Source organism: Scyliorhinus torazame, chromosome 20, assembly GCF_047496885.1.
Source record: "Scyliorhinus torazame isolate Kashiwa2021f chromosome 20, sScyTor2.1, whole genome shotgun sequence".
Lineage (NCBI taxonomy): Eukaryota > Metazoa > Chordata > Chondrichthyes > Carcharhiniformes > Scyliorhinidae > Scyliorhinus > Scyliorhinus torazame.
The window spans coordinates 107,687,736-107,713,102 of NC_092726.1; positions in this window are offsets into that span (position 1 = coordinate 107,687,736).

A 25,367-nucleotide genomic window follows, 5' to 3' on the forward strand; every position below is an offset into this window, starting at 1 on the left:
CTCTATCCTCCTCTTCCAATACTCGCTGGCAAGAAGCGCGAGATAATAACTTTTGACGGTCTGCGTTTTAATCTGCTCCTCATTCCGTACACTCATAATACAGGACCTCGTCCCTTTTTCTACCTGTTTCGTTGGGGCCAATGTAACCCACGGCCTGTGTCTGTTCACCACGTTTCAGGATGTCCTGTAAGCGTTGGCCGACGTTCATGACCCTGACATCGGTGAGGCAGAATACACTCCTGGACTTAGATATGCGAACGCAGAAACGCTCGTCTGCATTCCTCACAGCATTGATGATCGTGCACTCCCCAGATAAACTGTCATTCCTAACGTTTCCAACAGAGAAATAAACTGTCGTTCAATGTGATGGATTCTGGTGCTTTCGTAATCTCCTGCCCCCCTCCCCCCCCCCTATCCTGACTGTTGACCACACATTCGCTCTCTGACTGCAAACAGAACACTCCGCGTTTTTCTACATTCACTTTTCCATCCCTTCCACAACGAGGAATACCCTCACTACTTTCACTTCTTCACAATTCTTTTATGATCCCCTCATTTCTCCTATCCTTTTCTAACTTCACTCTTCATCACGGTGTTTCCTTATTTTCGCTTTCCTCTCCGTACTTTCCCTCACAGCCACTCTTCAATTTCCAACCATCCAATCGGTAAGCTTCCCAACATATTCCTCTCTTTTAATCTCCTCCAATATCCAACCAATCCTCTCATTTGCATTCCTTTCCTGCCAACCCCTTTCTTCCGTTCATCTCTCTGCCTCTCGAATCCTAATTTACCTACCCTCATCTATTCTTCCACATCTCTCAGTTCAAGTACAATTTCCAACTATAAAATGTAAATCCGTGGATGTGGGAGTAACATGGTCCACGTGGGTGGGGTAGCTGTGGAGACGTGAGATAAAATTCAATGTGTGGTCGCATAACATGATCAATGTTCTTTTACAGGCTCACATCTGGGATAATAATGCTAAAGCTGGTGTTTCAGACCAAAACGTGATATGTATTTGGGAATGTCATAACTAATATGTATTGATACATAGCGGTTTATTCGTCCCTTTCATTGTTATTTCCAATTAAAAACACCACAAATTACGATCAATGTAAATATCATTCAGTTAATACCAGAGCTCTATTCTGAAAGTACACTGCCTGAAACACCTCTGAGACTTTGAATGCATTCTATTAAACGTAGACGATGGAACAAGATGTAAGAAAGATAATTAATATGATGTTGATTGCGAAATGAAAAAAATGAAATGAAATGAAAATCGCTTATTGTCACAAGTAGGCTTCAAATGAAGTTACTGTGAAAAGCCCCTAGTCGCCACATTCCGGCGCCTGTTCGGGGAGGCTGTTACGGGCCACATATAGTACTGAGAATACGGGGCATCACACGGACCAGGACAGGCTAGGATGCGGGCAATGAAGTGGCAGATGGAATACAATATGGAAAAGTGTGAGGTTATGGACTTTGGTAGGAAGAATAGAGACATTGTCTATTTTCCAAATGTGAAAAGAAGCACAAAGGGACTCAGGAGACGTAGTTCAAGATTCTGTACAGGTAAATTTGCAGGTTCTTCGGCAGTTGGGAAGGCAAATGCCATGTTAGCATTCATTTCGAGTGGGATATAATACAAGAGCAGTGATGTACGTCTGAGGCCGTGTAGGAGCTAAGAAGAACAAAGAAAAATGACGACACAGGAACAGGCCCTTCGGGCCTCCAAGCCTGCGCCGATCCACATCATCTATCTAAAACTATCGCCTATTTTCTGAGGATCTGTATCCCTCTGCTCCCTACCCATTCTTGTCTCTGTCTAGATACATCTTAAATGACGCTATCGTGCCCATCTCTTCCACCCTCTGCGTAAAGAACTTTCACGCATATCTCCCTTGAACTTTTCCCCTCTCACCTTGAACTCGTGACCCCTAGTAATTGAGTCCCCCACTCTGGGAAAATGCTTCTTTCTATCCACCCTGTCTATACCTCTCATGATTTTGTAGACCTCAATGAGGTCCCCCTCAACCTCAGTCTTTCGAATGAAAATAATCCTAATCTACTCAACCACTGAGGCAACATCCTGGTAAACCATCTCCGCACCTTCTCCAAAGCTTCCACGTCCTTTTGGTAATGTGGTGAGCAGAAATGTACGCAGTATTCCAAATGTGGCCGATACAAAGTCTTATACAACTGTAACATGACCTGGCAACTCTTGTACTCAATACCCCTTCCGATGAAGGAGAGCATGCCGTTTGCCTTCTTCACCACTCTATCGACATACGCAGCCACCTTCAGGGTGCAATGGACCTGAACACACAGATCTCTCTGAACATCAGTTTTCCCCAAGGCTTTTTCATTTACCGCATAGTTCGCTCTTGAATTGGATCTTCCAAAATGCATCACCTCGCATTGGCCTGATTGAACACCATCTGTCATTTCTCTGCCCAACTCTCCAATCTATCTATATTCTACTGTGTTCTCTGACAGTCCCCTTTACTCTCTGCAACTCCACCAATCTTAGTGTCATCTGCAAACTTGCTAATCAGACCACCTATACCTTCGTCCAGATCATTTATGTATATCACAAACAACAGTGGTCCCAGCACGGATCCCTGTGGAACAGCACTCGACACAGCTCTCAATTTTGAGAAACTCCCTTCCACTACTACTCTCTGTCTCCTGTTGCCCAGCCAGTTCTTTATCCATCTAGCCAGTGCACCCTGGACCCCATGAAATTTCACTTTCTCCATCAGCCTACCATGGGGAACCTTATCAAATGCCTTACTGAAGTCCATGTATATGACATCTACAGTCGTTCCCTCATCAATCAACTTTGTCACTTCCTCAAAGAATTCTATTAAGTTGGTGAGACATGACCTTCCCTGCACAAAACCATGTTGCCTATCACTGATAAGCCCATTGTCTTCCAAATGGGAATGATCCTATCCCTCAGTATCTTCTCCAGCAGCTTCCCTACCACTTGCGTCAGGCTCAGCGGTCTATAATTGCCTGGAATATCCCTGCCAACCTTCTTAAACAAGGGGACAACATTAGCAATTCCCCAGTCCTCCGGTACCTCACTCGTGTTCGAGGATGCTGCAAAGATATCTAGTAAGGCCCCAGCTATTTCCTCTCTCACTTCCCTCAGTAACCTGGAATAGATCCCATCCGGACCTCGAGTCTGGTGCACCTCAATGTCTTTTAGAATACCCAACACATTCACCCTCCTTATGCTGACTTGACCTAGAGTAATCAAACATCTATCCCTCACCTCAACATCCTTCATGTGCCTCTCCTCGGTGAATACCGATGCAAAGTACTCGTTAAGAATCTCACCCATTTCCTCAGACTCCAGTCATAACATTGCTCCTTTGTCCTTGAGTGGGCCAACCCATTCTGTAGTTAACCTCTTGCTCCTTATATAAGATTTCCCTGAACCCTGTTTGCTAAAGATATTTAATTGCCCCTTTTGGCCCTCTTGATTATTCGTTTCAGATTGTTCCTACATTCCCGATATTCTTCCAAAGCTTCGTCTGTCTTCAGCCTCCTAGACCTTATGCATTCTTCCTTTTTCCTCATAGCTCGTCTCACAATTTCACCTGTCATCCATGGTTCCCTAATCTTGCCAGTTCTAGCCCTCATTTTCACAGGGACATGTCTGCCCTGCACTCTAATCAACCTCTCTTTAAAAGCCTCCCACATATCAAAGGGGGATTTACTTCAAACAGCTTCTCCCAATTCACATTCCCCAGCTCCTGCCGAATTTTGGTATAGTTGGCCTTCCCCCAATTTAGCACTCTTCCTTTAGGACCACTCTCGTCTTTGGCCATGAATATTCTAAAACTTACGGATTTGTGATCACTATTCCCAAAGTAATGCCGGACTGACACTTCAACCACTGGCCGGGCTCATTCCCCAACACTTGGTCCAGTATGGCCCATTCCAGAGTTGGACTATTTACATACTGCTCTAGTAAACCCTCTTGGATGCTCCTTACAAATTGTGCTCCGTCTAGACATCTGACACTAAGTGTATCCCAGTCAATGTTGGGAAAATTGAAATATCCTATCACCACAAGTTGCTCCTACATCTTTCCATACTCTGTTTACATATTTGTACCTCTATCTCACGCTCGCTGTTTGGAAGTCTGCAGTACAGCCCCAACATTGTTACAGCACCCTTCCTATTTCTGAGCTCTGCCCATATCGCCTTACTGCTCGAGTCATCTATTGTGCCCTCCTTCAGCACAGCTGTGATATCCTCGCTAACCAGTAATGCAACTCCTACACCCCTTTTACCTCCCTTTCTATCCCGCCAGAAGCATCGATATCCTGGGATATTTTGTTGTCAATCATGCCCTTCCCTCAACCAAGTCTCAGTAATAGCAATAACATCATCCTCCCAGGTACAAATCCAAGCCCTAAGCTCATCTGCCTTATTTACTACACTTCTTTCATTAAAACAAATGCATCTCAGACCACCAGATCCTTTGCGTTCATCATCTGCTCCCTGCTTACTCTTCCCCTTAGTCACGCTAACTTCATGATCTAGTTCCCTATAGGATTTAATTACTAACTCCTTACTGTTCACTACATCATTTGGTCCCCCCCCCCCTGCCACATTAGTTTACACCCTCCCCAACAGTGTAAGGTTCTGTTCGGACCCCATTTGGAGTATTGCGAGAAGCTTTGGTCCCCGTACCTAAGGAAGGACGTGTTGGACTTAAACAAGATCCAGGGGAGGTTCAGGAGAATGACTACTGGAATGAAGGTGTTGTCATGAGGAGCGGATGAGGAGTCTGGCTCTTTCCTCGTTGGAGTTTTGAATGATGAGGGGGGATACTATTCAAACTTACAGGACACTGAGAGGCCTGTGCTAAACAGCCCCTAGTGTTCTGCTCTTTCAGCATTATAAACGGCCCGGTGAATAACCTGGTAGTAGCACAATGGTTAACAACAAAGAAATGCACAGCACAGGAACCGGCCCTTTGGCCCTCCAAGCCCGTGCCGATCATGCTGCCCGACTAAACTACAATCTTGTACACTTCCTGGGTCCGTATCCCTTTATTCCCATCCTATTCATGTATTTGTCAAGATGCCCCTTAAATGTCACTATCGTCCCTGCTTCCACCACCTCCTCCGGTAGCGAGTTCCAGGCACCCACTACCCTCTGCGTAAAGAATGTTAGCACCGTTCCTTCACAGCGCCATGATCCGAGGTTCGATTCCTGGCTTGGATCACTGTCAATGCGGAATCTGCAATTTTTCCTCGTGTCTGCGTGGGTTTCCTGCGGGTGATCCGGTTTCCTCCCACAAATCCCGAAATGTGTGCTTGTTAGGTGAATTGGACATTCTGAATTATCCCTCTGTGTACCCGAAAACGCTCCGCAATATGGCGACTAGGGGTGTTTCCACAATAACTTCATTGCAGTGTTAATGTAAGCTTATTTGTGACACTAATAATGTTTATTAGTATATCTGTTTTCTGTTCTACTTCTCTCAGTGAACTTCGTGACAATCGTCTTTCAAGAAATGTGGCCTCTCCACATGCATCACCCGTTATCTGGTGGCCATGGCGACAGCGGATCACATGGTTATTGTTTGGAATGTGATCTTGCATCGCATTGCTACGATATATTGGCGCAAGACTTTCCTGCTGTATACTCCCGTGTGCAGATTTATTCTGTTCATGTCTCCCGCTGCAATCGACATTTCTGTTTGGTTGACGGTCTCTTTTACCTTTGAGCGCCTGGTGGCCATTTGCTGTCAGAAGCTGAAAACAAAATATTGCACCGAGAAAACCGCTGTTATTGTTATCACCACTGTGAGCTTACTGTCCAGTTTGAAGAGCATTCCCTGGCCCTTCCTGTGTTCTTATTACAGCAAGACACCGTGGGGTGCCATCTGTCAACGCATTTATATATGTCACCCACATGGATAGTATTTTCGTGGATTCAGCAGCTTTTAACCCCAGTCATTCCATTCTTTCTGATTTTATTCTTTAATATTGTCACCGTCAAACGCATTTTAATAGCCAATCGCGGCCGAATGACCATTCGGCAGCACAGCAGTGACAGGAATGCAAAGGATCCTGAGCTGATGAACCGAAGAAGATCCATTGTGTTATTATTGGCAATATCCAGTAGCTTCAAATTGCTTTGGATGACAGCAGTTACATATTTCATATACTTTAGAATGACGTCGGCCTTCAGGAGCAGATTCTTTTTTTACCACATTACCCACTTTTCTGGTGGCTGGGATTATGTTGCAGCTTCTGAGCTCCTGCACCAACACAGCTATTTCCACAATAACCCAGAGAAAGATCAGAAACCTGCTGTTCAATGCGATTAAATATCCCTTTACACTGATTGGAAAATTAGTGAATTGTGGGGGGAAACGTCTTTGAAGTCAAAACTCCCACTCGCATTGTCTCAATTCAAGTAGATCAAAATTAGGAAATGATATTCATTAATCCACACAGCAGAAGATCTAAATATTTTAACAGATATTTTTAAAATCCAAATGTTGTGAAACGTTAACCAATATGAGTCGATTTCGGCGGGAGAACAGCTGGTGAGTCAGTTTCAGCGGGGGCAGTGCGGAAGTGGCTGGTGGGAGGTAAGTCTGTCCTTTAAAAGCACTTGTCTTTGCAGGGGCAGGCCAGTCGATTTCGGCGGGAGAATCAGCTGGTGAGTCAGTTTCAGCGGGAGCAGTGCGGAAGTGGCTGCTTGGAGGTTAGTCTGTCCTTTAAAAGCACTTGTCTTTGCAGGGGCAGGCCAGTCGATTTCGGCGGGAGAACAGCTGGTGAGTCAGTTTCAGCGGGAGCAGTGCGGAAGTGGCTGCTGGGAGGTAAGTCTGTCCTTTAAAAGCACTTGTCTTTGCAGGGGCAGGCCAGTCGATTTCGGCGGGAGTGGAGCTGGCTGGTTAGTCAATTTCAGCAGGAGCTGAGAATTTTTTTTACATTTTTTTTAAAATTTGTGTGTTAGGCGGGAACAGGAAGTCGACCAATCGACCAATAAATTCTGGTGGAGAGGAAACCCGAGACACTACACGTGTAGTGTCTCCCACCCGCCCTCTTCCTCTAACCTAATAATAAAACCCATTGGTCTGACGTAAGTGCCATATTTTATTATATTATTAGTATTTTTTACAACAAAATTAATTTAGTTGTTCGACAGATCTTGGTAGAAAGTTAGAGGAATGGCAGGGAAGGGAGTGCAATGTTCCTCCTGCAGGATGTTTGAGGTGAGGGATGCAGTTAGTGTCCCTGCTGGTTTTACCTGCTGGAAGTGCTGCCATCTCCAGCTCCTCCAAGACCGAGTTAGGGAACTGGAGCTGGAGTTGGAAGAACTTCTGATCATTCGTGAGGCAGAAGGGGGTCATAGATAGCAGCTTCAGGGAATTAGTTACACCAAAGATTGGAGATAGGTGGGTAACTATAAGAGGGACTGGGAAAAAGCAGTCAGTGCAGGGGTCCCCTGCGGTCGTTCCCCTGATAAATAAGTATACCGCTTTAGATACTTGTGGGGGGGGGGGGCGGGGACGACGACTTACCAGGGGTAAGCCATGGGGTACGGGCCTCTGGCACGGAGTCTGTCCCTGTTGCTCAGAAGGGAAGGGGGGAGAGGAGCAGGGCATTAGTAATTGGGGACTCTATAGTCAGGGGCACAGATAGGAGATTTTGTGGGAGCATGAGAGACTCACGTTTGGTATGCTGCCTCCCCGGTGTAAGGGTACGTGATGCCTCGGATCGTGTTTTCCGGGTCCTTAAGGGGGAGGGGGAGCAGCCCCAAGTCGTGGTCCACATTGGCACCAACGACATAGGTAGGAAAGGGGACAAGGAGGTCCGGCAGGCTTTCAGGGAGCTAGGATGGAAGCTCAGAACTAGAACAAACAGAGTTGTTATCTCTGGGTTGTTGCCCTGCCACGTTATAGTGAGATGAGGAATAGGGAGAGAGAGCATTTAAACACGTGGCTACAGGGATGGTGCAGGCGGGAGGGATTCAGATTTCTGGACAACTGGGGCTCTTTCTGGGGAAGGTGGGACCTCTACAGACAGGATGGTCTACATCTGAACCTGAGGGGCACAAATATCCTGGGGGGGGGGCGGGGGGAGAGATTTGTTAGTGCTCTTTGGGGGGGGGGGGTTAAACTAATGCAGCAGGTGCATGGGAACCTGGATTGTAGTTTTAGGGTAAGGGAGAATGAGAGTATAGAGGTCAGGAGCACAGATTTGACGTCGCAGGAGGGGGGCCAGTGTTCAGGTAGGTGGTTTGAAGTGTGTCTACTTCAATGCCAGGAGTATACGAAACAAGGTAGGGGAAATGGCAGCATGGGTTGGTACCTGGGACTTCGATGTTGTGGCCATTTCGGAGACATGGATAGAGCAGGGACAGGAACGATGTTGCGGGTTCTGTGGTTTAGGTGTTTTAGTAAGCTCAGAGAAGGAGGCAAAAGAGGGGGAGGTGTGGCGCTGCTAGTCAAGAGCAGTATTACGGTGGCGGAGAGGATGCTAGATGGGGACTCTTCTTCCGAGGTAGTATGGGCTGAAGTTAGGAACAGGAAAGGAGAGGTCACCCTGTTGGGAGTTTTTTATAGGCCTCCTAATAGTTCTAGGGATGTAGAGGAAAGGATTGCGAAGATGATTCTGGATAAGAGCGAAAGTAACAGGGTAGTTATTATGGGAGACTTTAACTTTCCAAATATTGACTGGAAAATATATAGTTCGAGTACAATAGATGGGTGCAGTGGAACGGCGCTGTGATCAATACAGAATAGTGTGTGCTGAAGAGCTACGTCATTGGTCGCAAAGCTGCAGGTTGTTTGAAGAGCTTGCAAAATGACACAGTGAACGGAAACATCTGAGATGGATGGTGGAAGATGAGTGGAGGAATGGCAGTGGAAGTACGGAGGTGTCTATGGAGTTGGCAGCAGAGGAGGAACAATGGATAATGAAGGCAATGAATAGACATAGACATAATTGCGCATGTACAGGTTTTGGGGATTCAGTAAGTGTAAGGGAGCGGATTAAGATATTGTTGTATTGAGAATGTGCAGGAATGGGCGTGGACATGGAGTGCTTCTAGAAGCGGTGAAGTGAAAAGCTTTGCTTCATTGTTGTGTGCACTGGATGGGTGAGTATTTGGAGGTATTAATAGACTACTTGAGGTTATGAGACAGTGGGAGTGGGAAGATATGCAGGATAATTGACGGTGATCTAAGTGCAGCATGAGATATGTAGGAGGGAAAGGATGTGACAACAGAAGGCCAGGATGGATAGAGTATTTGTACAGGGTCATACGAGGAAAGATTGGATAGATTGTACTGGGGAATGTCTGGGTGACAATGGACGTATGGAGGTGGGAATCAGCGCAACAAAGGAATTGACGTGTTGGAGGTGTGCGTATCGAGGTGGTAGACGAGTGAGTGAAAGTTGTTTAGAGTTGCAGGGTGCAGGTACAGACGGGGTGTGTGTACGTGCAGAGATGGTATAGGAGTGTGTGAAAGTTGTTTGGGGGAGCAGGGTGCAGTACAGACGAGGGGGGATGTACGCCTCTAGGTGGCACAGAAATGAGTGAAAGGTGTTGGGAGAGGAAGGATACAGATACAGACCGGCGTGGCGGTGGTGAACTAAGAAGCAGGGACCTACAGATATTGAATGCATAGACATGTGTCACTTTTTAGTCTTTACATTCAATAAAAAAAATTTACAGCGTGAAATGTGTTGCAAATTATTAGGTGCGCACAGAAATATACCAGTTCTTCAGATGTTATCTGAATGTTTGATAAAAATCCATTTCAGTAAATACGATAGGTGAAATAATTTTGTTGTTTCACTGAGCCAAAGGAAACGTTAAACAAAAAACTGCACAAATGTGAAACGTCTTAACATTTACATTGCTGCCACTTTTTTGTGTCATTTTTCGAGATCAATCATCCCTGCCTGGGCTTTTCGTCTGTCTATGTCTCTTATCCACTGACTACACTTTAATCTTATAACACGGAGCAGTTAGCACGATGCTGCGGGGGACCTCGAATGTTATTTGCCTATCGGTAAACATTGTCGTGAAGTCTCCATCACTGAATTTCATTCCTGCCCCTGAGTTCTCACAGAAAGCCCTCTGCAGCGGTTCGATGTATTTTCCTATCAGTACTGTTACCGATCGGAAGGAAACAATCTCAGTTCATTATTCTGTCGCCATTTTCAGGTAAGCAACAGTGTGCTGGATTCTTCCAAAATGGGGCTAAGTGTTGACGCCATCGTGAAAACCGTGGAGTTTCACGAACACGTCACCGGGCCCCCAGGTGGAGCTATTGTCAGCCCACAAGGGTACAGCACGGGCGCACCATGCAGTGCGCGGCAGACCGGCAGCCGATTCGCCGGTTCCATCGTTGACGAAATGCTGCGGCAGGAGTTAATTATTCTCCTCCCCCCCTACCCCCCCCCCCCCCCCCACACACACACACAGAGCGTCGCAGGCAAGACAGTCGCACGGAGAGCAGCAACACGCGTTACAGAAGGCAAACGGGTGACACTCCTCTACGCCATGGAGGAGAGGTTGTTGGTGTGCAGCACTGTGCCCCCGCCACCATCCCCTCTAACTCCCACACACATGTAACCCGCTCCCTCCCACAGAGGACGACCCAGAACAACATGCCTGCACCCACGCATGCCAGACGCAATGGCCAGGTGCACTGTGCACTAATCAGAGACCCAACCCCTTGGCTGCACGCGTGCAAATGTGTAACACTGTTCCTGGCTGTATTTGACCTCCCAGGACAAAACCACCAATAACCGCCGGGAAGCGGGAGAAGACCGGAGGGAGACCGGAAGACCTGCGTTCCCCCACCGTGCCCAAGCAGAGGGCACTCAACATCTTCGGCGTGCCGGAGGAGAGGAAGGTCTCCGAGGCAGCGGTAGGAGTCGTGCCATCAAGTGAGACCCCCTGCCTGATTCCGGCTCCTCAGGCCTTATGTGTGCCCACCCCATACCTTCATCCCTCACCCACTCATCCCTGACGGACACACCCCTCACCCCTCCCCCTCACATCACACCCTCCACCCACACACCTCCAAACCTCTTCCCACATCCCTCACCCCCTGACCGCTAACCCCTCCACCCCTCACAACCAACAGCAGTCACGACCTCTCGCCGAACCCCCGTCCGCCTGTCTAGCCTACCATGTGAAAGGACCTTTGAGAAATGGGTGTTTATGAATGGGTTTGAATATAAATATCTGTAGTGAGAGTACCATTAAGAAAAGGGTGTTTATTACTGCAGTGATGTCAGAGAGTGGGTGGAGTGGGCTGTCTGTCAGCATTTTACTTTCGTATTTGGCTGTTTGCTGCTGGGTGTGTTTTAGTTTCGTTTTCAGAGCTGGATAGCTGCAGTCACAGCCAGAAGGTGTATGCATCTCTCTCTGCAATCTAAAGACTGTAAATCGATCCTGATGATTTAAAACTAATAACAGTGGTGACTTTAACCTGATGTGCTTCTGGTAAAAGGTATTTTAAGTCTTATGGCTGTTAAAAGGAAAGCTTAAAGGACTGATTAATGTTGTATTCTTTGGGGGTTATATATGTATCAATGGTTGCTAAGATGTTCACTGTATGTTTTAAAAAGTTTAACCTGAGTTCATTTGCTTAAAAAAAATACTTTTCCATTTCCGCTGTACCACTTCTGTAGAGTGGGCCTTGTGCACCCCAAACCACAAGCTATTAAAAGTTGTGGGTCAGGTGAACTCCATGATACACTTTGGGGTTATCTAAACCCTGGCCCATAAAAAATTGGGGGCTCGAGGGGGACGAAAGTCAATCTATTGGATTGGCTTAGTGAATTTAAAGACAGTGAGGGATAAGCATATTGTGGTTGCTTTTCAGGTGTGGTATTTCAGTTTATGTAGGGAGTGTGCTGTAGAAAATGGCTCTTTCAGAGGCTCTGAAGTTTTTGGGGTGGAGACGGTCACACGCAGTACATTACGGACAGATACTAAAAGCAGGCTGTTAGATTTGGTAGAAACTTTGCAGTTAGCATTACCTGACAAAATGCGAAACGATGAGGTAATTATGACGGTGCATTTAAAGGTGCCTGAGATACAGTTGGACTCATTGGAAATAGCAAAAAATCCGTTGCAAATTAAACAAATGGAACATGAGAAAGAATTAAAGCAGCTTGATTACGAAAGAGTGAGAGAGAGAAAAGGAAGAGAGAGAGAAAGAGAGGGAGGTAAAAGAAAGAGAAAAAGAGATAGGAAAAAGAGAGAGAATAAAGGAAAACAGAAAGACTGGCCCTAGCAGAACAAAAAGAAAGAGCAAGGGAGATAAAGTTCAAGGAAAAAGGTAAAGAGAGAGAGTTTGAATGTTCAGAAAATGGCCATGAAACGTCACATTCAGGTAAAATTTGCAGACGTGAAGGGAAACGTACAGTTGGTGGCTCGTGATGAGGATAGTGAAAATGAGCGTCAAGGTCAGGTGAACTCCATGATACACTTTGGAGTTCTCTAAAACCTGGCTCAGAACAAACCATACATGCTGCCTTGTGTCTTACAGGCCCAGCCGGAGATGGGCAAGGCACATCCGGGGGCACCGCCACCAGCCAGTGCTAAGTCCAGTGCCCACCAAGACCCCAAGCACGGAAGGCGAGAGAAGCCAGAACACCAGCCCACTGCCCGCCACTTCCGAGGAAACCACGATCCAGGGGACAGAAACACAGGACACCACGACCCAGGGGACAGAACACAGGGGATTGACACACAGCAAACCACGAGCCAGTGGACAAAAACACAGAAAATCACGGAGCAGGAGACCTCAGACGGGATTCAGATGAGGACATAGACGTTCCCTCACTGCTGTCTCCCGCACCATCCACCAACTCAGAGAGTATCATCTCGGTTGGGCAATTTAGTGTAGAGGCTTCTGGGACACTCACTGGTGCGCACAACACAGCCCTACTGGTACAGCAGGTGAAAGTAGGAGCAGCCGACGGGCCGGATGGTCGGAGTATAGCTCGGTCCCAGCAACCAGCTGCCGACCAGATGCGTCCCGGGCTCCTGCAAGGTTTGTTCTCACCCGTAGTTCAGATGCATTCAGAGACCCAGGGACTATCGGAGGGGGTGACGGCCGGCTTCCAGCACCTGCAGACGCAAGTGGAGGAGTCCGAAGACCTGGAGCAGTGGGTGGTGCCGGTTATACATTCCACCCAGGCCGAAACCGCAAACGTGGCGTCTACGGTGCAGGCAACGGGGACGATGGTGTCGGATATGGGTCAGGTTTTGCAGAGCCTGGGGCATTCTGTGCGTGCGGGGGCCGTGACCCAGGACAGTGCTGCCACCTCACAGGCAGCCATGTGCCAGAGCCAGCTGCAGATTACAGTGGCGCTTCTCGGCGTGGCCTAGTCACAGCAGGCCATGGCTGAGAGCATCTGCACCATTGCCCAGGTGCTAGCCGTCGTTGCACAGACCCAGAGGGAGATGACCAAGTCCCAGAGGGAGGTGGCCCAGTCCCAGAGGGAGGTGGTCCAGTCCCAGAGGGAGATGGCCCAGTGACGGAGAACGGTGGCCCAGTCACAGAGGGAGGTGGCCCTGTCCCAGACAAGGATCTCCCACTCCCTGGGTTCCATGGCCGCAAACCCTGGTCGATACCAGAGCGGGAATCCAGCAGTAGCCACGCAAGATGTCAGTGAGGGCTCGGGGTTTGGCTCCACTCATGCACCCGTCCCATGGAGAAGCCCGGGGTCCATCTGGCACCCTGAGGGAGGTGGAGTTGCTGGAGCCGGAACAGCGCAGCACCTGGGACTCCTATCTCCTGTTACTTGGCAGCAGGGTAACACAGTGGGTAGCACTGTTGCTTCACAGCTCCATGGTCCCAGGTTCGATTTCCTGCTTGGGACACTTTCTGTGCGGAGTCTGCACGTTCTCCCTGTGGGTGCGTGGGTTTCCTCCGAGCTCTCCGGTTTCCTCCCACAAATGCCGAAAGATGTGCTGTTAGGTAATTTGTAGAGTCTGAATTCTTTTCTGTGGAACTGAACAGGCGCCGGAACGTGGCGACTAGCAGCTTTTCACAGTAACTTCATTGCAGTGTTTATGTACACCTACTTGTGACAATAAAGATTATTATTCTCTGGTGGGCAGCAAGCAGAACAGGTCAGCCCAACGCCACCCGTGAAGTCCGAGGCGCAGCCTGGGCCATCCACGCCGGGCCGCCCAAGGAAACGTGCGCCAATGGGTGCCCTAATCGCAGCGCAGGAGTCACAGCAGTCCACCTCTACTCGTGCTGTGCCGTCTGAAGAACCATCTAGGGGTAGTATTAGGGCCTGTAAGGCCAGAAAACTAGACACCAGCTAATTTGGCACGATTGCAGTGCGCAGTTGAGTTATAGGGGATCGGTTGTATTCTGTAGATACCTCTTCACATTAAGGACATAATCACAACATTGAACGCTGCGCCTGTGCGCTGTTTGATGGGTGTGGAGGTGCGGCGGTCAGTGATGGACACTGTGGGTGAGGGGTGGTGAACCAGTGAGGCCCAGCGTGTGGACCGTACAGCCTCCCCCTCCACCGATCATCCGCATCATCCCGTCCCTAGCCATTTCACAGGGCATTGCGATGGACTGGCCAGCCCGTATGCACGGATCACCGAGGTGGAGGGTGCTACTGTGAGCAGAATCAGACATTGTCTAACGATGCAGAGCACGACGCACATCGCCATGGACCCGCTGTCACTGCCAATACAGTGCCCCAGCTCGTTGTGCCGCATGTTTATGTAAAGAAGGAGGGGTGCATGCAGGTTTTCGGTGATGTGGGAGTTGAGGGTAGTCGGTGGTGTGCGGGCTGACGGGAGTCGGGGAGTCGGCGGTGTGGGAGGGGAGGGTGTCTGTTGTTGTGGGAGGTGAGGGGGGTTCAGGTGTTGTGGGATTTGAGTGTGCCTGGTGGTGAGGGGGTGTGGTATTGTGCTGTGTGTGTCCCTGCCGAGTCACACCCGTCTAGTTGGTGAAACGTGGATCGACTAAAGCATCCCGTGCTCGCCGGCCCCGCCGATGGCGCAGTGCGGCCTCCCGTGCATGGTTTGTCCGCTTGTCGCGGCTATTGTCCCCTCCCTCTCATCCTCCATGTCTCGAGAGGCTTACCCTTCCACCTCATCCTCCTCCAGCACATCGCCCCTCTGTTGGGCTATATTATGGAGGAAGCAGCAGGTCACCACGATGCGAGCGCCCTTCCTCGCCTCATGCTGGAGTGCCCTTCCAGAGCGTTCCACGGACCCGAAGCGCCTCTCCACCTCACCCCTGGTCGCACAATGGGTCTCAGTGTTGCGATTCTCCGCTTTGACCTGTCGCCTCCGAATAGGGGGCATCATCCATGACCGCAACGGGTAACCCTTGTCGCCCAGCAACCAGCCCAGCAGCCGGGGTGTCCCTCGAACATCCCGGTGCTCACAGATTGGGCGAGCACGAACGAGTGATGCACACTGCCAGGGTAGGGGCGCAGACGTGCAGTATCCGCATCTGGTGGTCACAGACCACCTGCGCTGTAATGAGTGGCACCCCTTCGTGTTCGTGAACGGCGGCCTGTTATCCGCAGGTGGCCGCAGGGCGACGTTCTCCCTATAGATCACTCCCTGTACCCAAGGGCTCTGGCGACGGCAGCGAATCCCGTTCACCGGGCATCTGGTGGGTTCGGTCCACAGGGAACTGGATGCAGCGGACTGCTAAGGCATAAAGTGCGTCAGTGACGGTGTGCATGCTCCTGTGCACCGATTCCTGTGAGATGCTGCACAGGTCCCCACTTGGCGACTGGAAGGACCCCATGGCATAGAGGTTCAGGGCGACCGTCAACTTGACGGCCACCTGGAGCGGATGTCCTCCCCCACTCCCACGTGGTGCCAGTGTGCCATCATGTGGCAGATATGTCTGACAGCCACCCAGTTCATTCGCAATCTCCTCGTTCATGCCCGGTCTGGGAGTTTACCAATGGACATTCGGCGCCGGTACGGTGGGACCTCATCCGGCAGCTCCTCCTCTCCCTCCATGTGCCGTCCTCCTCCTCCTCCTCGGCCTGTCGGGTAGGTGGCCCTCCAGCCGGAGCGGCTGGCACATGCCCGTCTGCGGCCCGCTCCTCTACGGAACCGCCTGCGCTGACGCTGCCCCAGGGCGACATGCAGTGCAGCGGCCCCCGTCACGCGGCTAAGGTCGCTGGGCGGTTCCCTAACATAATGATATGCAGGGGATGAGGGGTGTAAACGTTACCATGGCGCATAGACCCGTAAACAAAAACGAGCCATGGGCCGTCACCAGAAACCCTTTTATAAGGAAAACAAACAGCAGTACGAACATGCGCATTAAGCTTGTCGGATGATCTGACACGCTCTGTTATATAGAAAGACGAGGTTCCCAGATAGGTCCACTAATCTGGGAACTTATTTTCCAATTGGCCAATCTCAATGGACTGGTCGAAGTCAATAATCACACTGAAAATTGGAACTCAATCCAGATTAACCCCAGAGTGCAGTGTAACCACCCAGAGAAACACACTGACAATTTGATCTGAATCACTGAATGATCACAGTTAAAGAGGTAGTCACACCCCAGAGTGCAGTGGAACGACCCAGAGAAACACACTGACACTTGGAACTGAATTGGAAATGTTCCTCTGTTTAAGTAGGGTAGCAAGGTTAATCCAGGGGACTACAGGCTGGTGAGCCTTACTTCAGTGGTAGGGAAATTACTGGAGAGAATTCTTCGAGACAGGATCTACTCCCATTTGGAAGCAAATGGACGAATTAGTAAGAGGCAGCATGGTTTTGTGAAGGGGAGGCCGTGTCTCACTAACTTGATAGAGTGTTTCGAGGAGGTCACTAAGATGATTGATGCAGGTAGGGCAGTGGATGTTGTCTATATATACTTCAGTAAGGCCTTTGACAAGGTCCCTCATGGTAGACTAGTACAAAAGGTGAAGTCACACGGGATCAGTGGTGATCTGGCAAGGTGGATACAGAACTGGCTAGGTCATAGAAGGCAGAGAGTAGCAATGGAAGGATGCGTTTCTAATTGGAGGGCTGTGACCAGTGGTGTTCCACAGGGATAAGTGCTGGGGATTTTGCTGTTTGTAGTATATAAATGATTTGGAGGAAAATGTAACTGATCGGATTAGTAAGTTTGCAGACGACACAAAGGTTGGTGGAATGCGGATAGCGATGAGGCCTGTCAGAGGATACAGCAGGATTTAGATTGTTTGGAGACTTGGGCGGAGAGATGGCAGATGGAGTTTAATCCGGACAAATGTGAGGTAATGCATTTTGGATGGTCTAATGTAGGTAGTGGATGTACAGTGAATGGTAGAACCCTCAAGAGTATTGAAAGTCAAAGAGATCTCGGAGTACAGGTCCACAGGTCATTGAAAGGGGCAACACGGGTGGAGAAGGTAGTCAAGAAGGCATACGGCATGCTTGCCTTCATTGGCCGGGGCATTGAGTATAAGAATTGGCAAGTCATTTTGCAGCTGTATAGAACCTTAGTTAGGCCACACTTGGAGTATAGTGTTCAATTCTGGTCGCCACACTACGAGAAGGATGTGGAGGCTTTAGAGAAGGCGCAGAAGAGATTTACCAGAATGTCGCCAGGTATGGAGGGCATTAGCTACTTGGAGCGGTTGAAATAACTCGGTTTGTTCTCACTGGAACGAAGGAGCTTGAGGGGCGACCTGATAGAGGTCGACAAAATTATGAGGGGCATAGACAGAGTGGATAGTCAGAGGCTTTTCCCCGAGGGTAGAGGGGTCAATTACTAGGGGGCATAGGTTTAAGGTGAGAGGGGCAACGTTTAGAGTAGATGTACGAGGCAAGTGTTTTATGCAGAGGGTTGTGGGTGCCTGGAAGTCGCTACCGGAGGTGGTGGTGGAAGCAGGGACGATAGTGACATTTAAGGGCCATCTTGACAAATACATCAATATGATGGGAATAGAGGGATACGGACACAGGCAGTGTAGAAAATTGTAGTTTAGTCGGACAGCATGGTCGGCACGGGCTTGGAGGGCCGAAGAGCCTGTTCCTGTGCTGTATATTTCTTTGTTCTTTGTTCTTTTGAATAATTGAAAGGTTACCGTTACAGAGGCAGGTACACCCCAGAGTGCAGTGGAACCACCCAGCGAAACACACTGACAAGTGGAACTGAATCACTGAATGGTCACTGTTGAAGAGACATGTAAAGAGGAGATGACAAGGGAGGTAGATAAAGGAGAACAGGTGGACGCAATTTATTTCGATTCCCAGAAAGTCTTTGACAAAGTGAAGCATAGGAGACCGTTAAATAATTTAAGAACATAATATCTAGGAGCAGGAGTAGGCTATCTGGCCCCTCGAGCCTGCTCCACCATTCAATGAGATCATGGCTGATCTTTTGTGGACATAACCCTTAATCCATAACCCAAACAGGTAATATTGAGGAAACAAGGGGCCTATGAAGGATGTGGACAAGCTTGGAGAGTGGGCAAACAAGTGGCAGCTGGAATACAACGTGGAAAAGTGTGTGGATGTGCACTTTGGAAGAAAGAATGAAGGCAGAGATTATTTTCTAAACGGATAAATGCTTAGAAAAGCAGCAGCACAAAGGAACTTTGGAGCCAAAGAGAAAATGCTGGAAAACCTCACCAGGTCTGCAGCATCTGGAGGGAGAGAAGAGAGCTAACGTTTCGAGTCCAGATGGCCCTTTGACAAAGCTAGAAGTCATAGAACGTGGGAAATATTAATGAGTCATAGCCACAGAAACCAAGGCAAAAGAGTGCTAATGGCAGTCCCCAGAGAGAACAAAATGTGTGAAATGGCAAAACAACAGAAACGCTAACGTCAGAGGGTAAACTGTCTCCTTGGGGCAAGCCTTTCGCACTCTTGTTCCTTGGTTTCTGTGGCTATTAGCACTCTGTTCCCTTGGTCTATGTGACTATGACTCATCAGGACCCGCTGCTCTTCTCAGCCAAGGACTCAGCTTTATACCCTTACTTCCCCACCTCCATGCATTCTGGGCTCGCCATGATATTGAACTCTTCTTTCGTCGCCTTCTTGTTGTCTGGCATGCTGAACTCTACTTCGCAGAGGCTGAGCGCCAACTCTCATATACTTCCTCTTACATCCCTCTGGACCATGACCAGACCACCAAACATCAAGGCATTATCTCCAACACCGAAAGCGACCTCATTTCCTCCAGACGCCTTCCCCCTACGGCTTCCAACCTCATCGTCTCCTAACCCCGGACAGCCTGCTTTTACCTACTTCCCAAAATTCACAAAAAGGACTGTCCCGGCAGGCCCATTGTGTCAGCATGCTCCTGCCCCACTTACATCCGGGATACCTCTGATGCCCTGCGCCGTTTTGACAGCTTCCAGTTCGCGTGCCCTAACCGCCTCCTATTCACCATGGACGTGCAATCTCTCTACACCTCCATACCACACCAGGATGGCCTGAGAGCTCTTCGCTTCTTCCTCGAAATGAGGCCTGCACAATTCCCATCCACCACCACTGTCCTCCGCCTGGTTGAACTCGTTCTATCTCTCAACAACTTCTCCTTTAACTCATCCCACATTCTCCAAAACAATGGTGTAGCAATAGGTATCCGCATGGGTTCGAGCTACGCTTTCTTTTTTCTGGGTATATGGAACATCCCTCGTTTCAGGCCTACCCGCGTTCCCCTGCCACAACTCCTTTACTGGTAAATTGATAATTAATTCGGAGCCGCTTGATGCTGTCGTCGAGACCTGGAATAATCTGTCAACATCGCTTCCAGTTTTGTTCCCTCCATCACGTTCACCTGTTCCATTTCAGACACTTACCCGGGACGGCACGTTGCGCAGTGGTTAGCACTGGGACTGTGGCGCTGAGGACCCGGGTTGGAATACCGGCCCTGGGTTACTGTCTTTGCGGGGTTTGCACATTCTCCCTGTGTCTGCATGGGTTTCACCCCCACAGCCCAAAGATGTGCAGGCTAGGAGGATTGGCAAACTAATTTATCCCCTTAATTGGAAGAAAAAGTAATTCGGCACTCTAATTTTTTTAAATCTCAGACACTTCGCTTCCCTTCCTTGACCTTTCTGTCCCCATGTATGGCAATAGCAGATCTACTAATATCTATTACATGTCCACTGACTCCCACAGCTATCTGGAGTACAGCTTTCACACCCTACACCATATAAGAACTCTATGCCTTTCTCTCAGCTCCTTCGCCTCAGTCGCGTTTGTTCTGATGAAGCTACTTTCCAAAGTCGCGCATCATAAATGTGTTCCTACTTCCTCAACTGTGATTTCCCACCCACAGTTGTTGACAGGGTCCTCAACAGCATGCGGTCCATGTGCCGAACCATTATCCTCGTCCGCTCCCCTCCCTCCCAGAACAAGAAGAAAGTTCCCCATTTCACCCCACCAATCTCCGTGAAGCATAACCTTCCGCCATGTTTGCCCACTCCAGCGTGATACAACCACCAATCACATCTTCCCTTCACTCCCCATGTCAGTATTCCGCAGAGACCGTTCCCTCCTAGATAATCTAGTCCACTCCTTCACCACACTCAACACCTCTCCAATCACTCATGGCACCTTCCCATGCAATCGCAGAAGGTATAAAACTTGCCCGTTTACCTCTTTCATGCTTAGAATCCCAGGCCACAAACACTGATTCCAGGTTGAGCAGCGTTCCACTTGCACCTCTTTCAATTGCTGCTCTCTGTCATGCATTTGCTTTGCTTGGCCCCTTGCTCCGCACTGGAACCAATCACTGTTTGTGGATGTACCATTTGCCAATGTCCCTTGAGTGTATTTTTTTTGTCCACTATGTACGTACTCTGTACGTTCCCTTGGCCGCAGAAGAATACTTTTCACTGCACTTCTGTACATGTGACAATATATCAAATGAATTTATTGCATTCACTGGTCCCAATGTGGTCTCCACTATATCCGAGAGACCAAACGTAGGCTGGGCGACCGCTTTTCTGAGCACCTTCGGTGTGTGCACATTCAGGCGCCTGACCTTTCCGTTGCCTGCCACTTTAACAATAGACCCTGCTTCCATGCCCATATGTCTGTACTTGACCTGCTGCAATGTTCCAGTAAAGCTCAACGCAAACTGGAGGAACAGTGTCTCATCTTCCGGTTCGGCACGATACAGCCTTCCGGTCTCAACATGGAATTTAGCAACTTCAGATGATGAGCTGTACTCCACCTCGACCACTCTGTTGTCATTCCATTTCATTTTAACTGTCTTTTACCATTTTATTTATGTCTTCTCTTTCATTATATGTATCTCCCTATCTTATTTCCATCTCCTTACCTTTTCTCCACTTTGCTTCGTCCCCCCCCCCCCCGTTCCCCCCCCCCCCCCCACCCCCACCCCCGCACCCCCGCAACAAACACGATCAAGCTAACCCTCTGATTTTAGGTTCTCTGCTGTTTGGCCATTCACACCTTGTATTCTCTCTGGGGACTGACCTTAGCTCTTTTTCCCCTGGTTTCTCTGGTTATTAGAACCCCGTTTCATTGGTTTCTGTGGCTAATAGTCATCATTCAGTCCTTCACCCCACAGTATAAATATCTCAAACTTTCTCTGCCTTTTAGCTTTGACAATGGGTAATCTGGACTCGAAACGTTAGCTCTTTTCGCTCCCTACAAACGCTGCCAGACCTGCTGAGATTTTACAGCATTTTCTCTTTTGGTAACCGTTTCATGAACATTATTGCATCCCAGCTCTGTGCGTACACATTCACCAACACCACCGGAATCCCTTCTAACACGCCAGTTACCACAACATAACTCAATCCCGCATCTGCCAATACCTTCTCCGAATCAAACTGGGAACATTTTTAATGAGGATCGCCACCACCCGGGCCCTGCTGTCAAATCCTGAATAGAAAACCTTGCTCAACCAAGCCTTCCAATGCCACGCCTGACCTCAGTCGCGCATGCGGTTCTCCTGGAGGAATGTCACATCCGCTCCTAATTTCTATAAATAAGCAAAAACCTGCGCTGTCTTGATTGCACCCCGCCCCCCCCCCCCCCCCAGGCCCGCACATTCCAGTTAACCAGACTTGGAGGCCGTCGCTTACCCCCTCCCCCAGTCTCGAGTCAGTCATTACAACCGCAAAATGTAATTGCTTCACCGATGATTCCCAGGCCGCGTGCTCACATTAGATGGCGATCCAGCCCACCTAGATAGTGAAGCAGAAAAAATAACTAGTCACTGTCTGTTCCACCGCCGTCTTGCCAGTCAACAGATTCTGCTATTCGCTATTATAGACCAGTCGCCTCACTCTCCCTTCTCGACACATTTAGTGTGACCAAACTAGCTCGATAAGTCGCAGCCCCATATCCCACTTGACTTCCGTTAACTAGCTAACGTTCTCGTGTTAGGAAGGAGACCATCCTACCCAAGGTCCAATCTAGCGGAATTCTTCTATGATGTAACTAGCAGTGTTCACGAGGCGGAACCCGTGGATGTTTTATATTTGGACTTACAGAAGGCTTTTGGCACAGTACAGCATAAGATCTTAGTGTGTAAAATGAAAGTGCATGGGAGTAGTGGCCGTGTATTGAGATGGATAGAAAACCGGCCGGCAGTCAGGGACAAGGGAGTAATTACCGGGTCTCCTTCAAATTGGCAGGCAGTGACTAGTGGAGGACCGCAAGGATCGGTGCAAGGACCCCAGTTATTCGCAATATATATATCTAATTTAGGCATGGAACAAAATGTCATACCTCCAAATTAACAGATGATACCACGTTGATGGGAGGGTGAGCGGTAAGAAGGATGCAGAGATCGTTCAATATGATTTGAAGTAGTTGAGTGAGTGGGAAAATAAATGGCAGACGACGTATCATTTTTAAAAATATCCACTTTTACAGCAACACCGAGAAGCGGACTATTATCTGAATGGCCATAAATTAGGAGAGGGGAAATAGACCTGGGTGTCCTCGTACACCAGTCACTGAAATTAAGCATGCAGGTCCAGCAAGTGCTGAAGAAGGCAAATGGTATCTTGGCCTTCGCAGCAAGACAAATCGAGTACAGGAGCAGGGCTGTTTTGCTGCAATTATACAGAGCCTCACTGAAGCGGGAACTGGTATATTTTGTGCAGCTTTGACTCCTTATTTGAGGAAGGATGTTTTGCTCAAGAAGAATTGCCGTGAAGGTTTACCAGACTGATTCCTGCGATGGCGGAACTAAAATATGAGGCCATTTAGAATCGGTTTGGATTGTATTCGATGGAGTTCAGAGGAATCAGGGTGAATCTCATAGAAACTGGTAACATTTTAACATGACGAGATAAGATTGATGCAGGAAGGATGTTCCCGATGATGGGATTGTCCAGAATGAAGGGTCACAATCTGACAATATCGGGTAGAACATTTAGGACAGTGATTCGGAGACATTTATTCATGCATGGAGTGATTGGCCTGTGTAATACGTACCAATAGGGAGTAGTTGAGGCCAAAACATTTATTTTCAACAGTCAGATGTATCACTTAGGGTGAAAGACATCAATGGATATGGAGAGAAATGGCGTTTAGGCAATTGAGGTAGATAATCAGCCATTGTCATAATGAATGGTGGAGTAGAATCGAGGGGTCATTGGCCTCTTCCTATTCCTATTTTCTATGTTTCTCTGTTTTTATACACACAGAGTGCTCTAATGAAGATTTTTTTCCCGATTTTGACTAGCGGACAGTGCCGGGACGGTATGTGGTTTAACGTTAGGATGGTGTATGGTTTTTAGTGGACTTGCAGGTAATGCCGTGCATCTGACAGCCCTGATTTTCTAGGTGGTGGAGGTAATTGGTTTTGAACGGGCTATTGAAGAAACATTGCTGAGTTGAAGCATCCCTGCTGATGGCAGACACTGCTCCGCTATGCTTTTGCGGGCATGGAGTGCACTGACAATGTCATGTATGGGGTCCGTAAAGTAGGCTGCTTTGTACTGGACGTGGACAAAAATTTTGAGGTTTTTTGGGGAGCTGCACTCATCCAGGCATTTAGATAGAATTCCATCACACTCAAAATTTGTGGTTTGTCGATGGTGGACAGAATTTTTTAGTGACCACAGAATTGTCAGCCTTTTACCGGCTCTTTGAGAGACGATATTATTGCTTTATTTTCTTTTCAGCTCAGTTGTAACTGCAGAATCTTGATCGTGAAGTGTCCAGAGATGGTAATGCCATTGTATTTCAAATGAAGGTATTTAGCTTCTCTCTTTTTGAGATTACAATATCCATGCCGTTGTGTGGCGCGAACGCTACCTGTTACCCATCATCAGAAGCCTGAATATTGATCAGGGATTGCTTCATGTGGATATTATTGCTTCGGTATCTGAGTACTAAACTGTTCTAAATAGTGTGCAAGCCTCGACGATCAGCATTTCTTCTTATCTCATGAGGAAAGAAACGAGCCTCTGAAGGACTTACGGGCAGGAGAGTGCCCTGAGGAACACGCAGCGCCTTGTCCCGGGACTGCGATGACTGGCCACCAACATCCATAACCACCTGTGCTGAATATGAGTCAAACCTGTGGAGAGCTACCAGCACTATTCCCCCGCCCCCACCGATTACCATTTTAAGGGAACTTTAATGCGTCAGTTGATCAAATGTTGCTGGTGTCAAAGGCAGTCACTCCCCCGGTCGCCTTTTTCGAGAAACGGAGATTAATACTGCAATGGATGACATCGGCCTGGTACACCCTTGTCCATAACTATGAAAAAAACTGACCCACTTTCTCCTGATATTCTACATCTTAAGCTGGAATTATCAACCGGGACTCCCAGAGTTGATCTGGGTAAAGTAGCGGCACGTATCTCATGGTATAAGTTACAAGTTACATGCAACGAAGCTGTGGAGATCGTCACCAGGAAGTATTGACCCCGAGCACGACAGTTCTGTTAGTACACAGGGAAAATATGATGACCGCAATTCAAAGATTTGGATGTCGAATAAATCTGATTTTAATTCTGCAGTTCATTCACGGTGATATGACGACAACTGCTTCAATTGCCAGATGCGGAGACAAAACGTTTCAGAGTCTGGACAGTCAAAGTGATAACCACCCAACTCGCCACCGCACCCCTGCTCCATGCAATCTCGGTGACAGTGACCGTTGACTTCATCAATTATCACTGCCCTCTGGTGTAAAAATGAAATACCGCTTGGATGAAACCTCTTTTTGCCTCAACCATCTGCGGGACTAAATTTAGTTGGCCACTCCATAGATTTATCGTCTACAGTTTGTCAATGGTTGCTCTATTGTTGCTATCTCTGCGCCGCAGATTTACAAGTCCCAAGTATACAATATGCATTAATGATTTGAATGTAAGGGCCATATATAATACATGCCGTTTCGC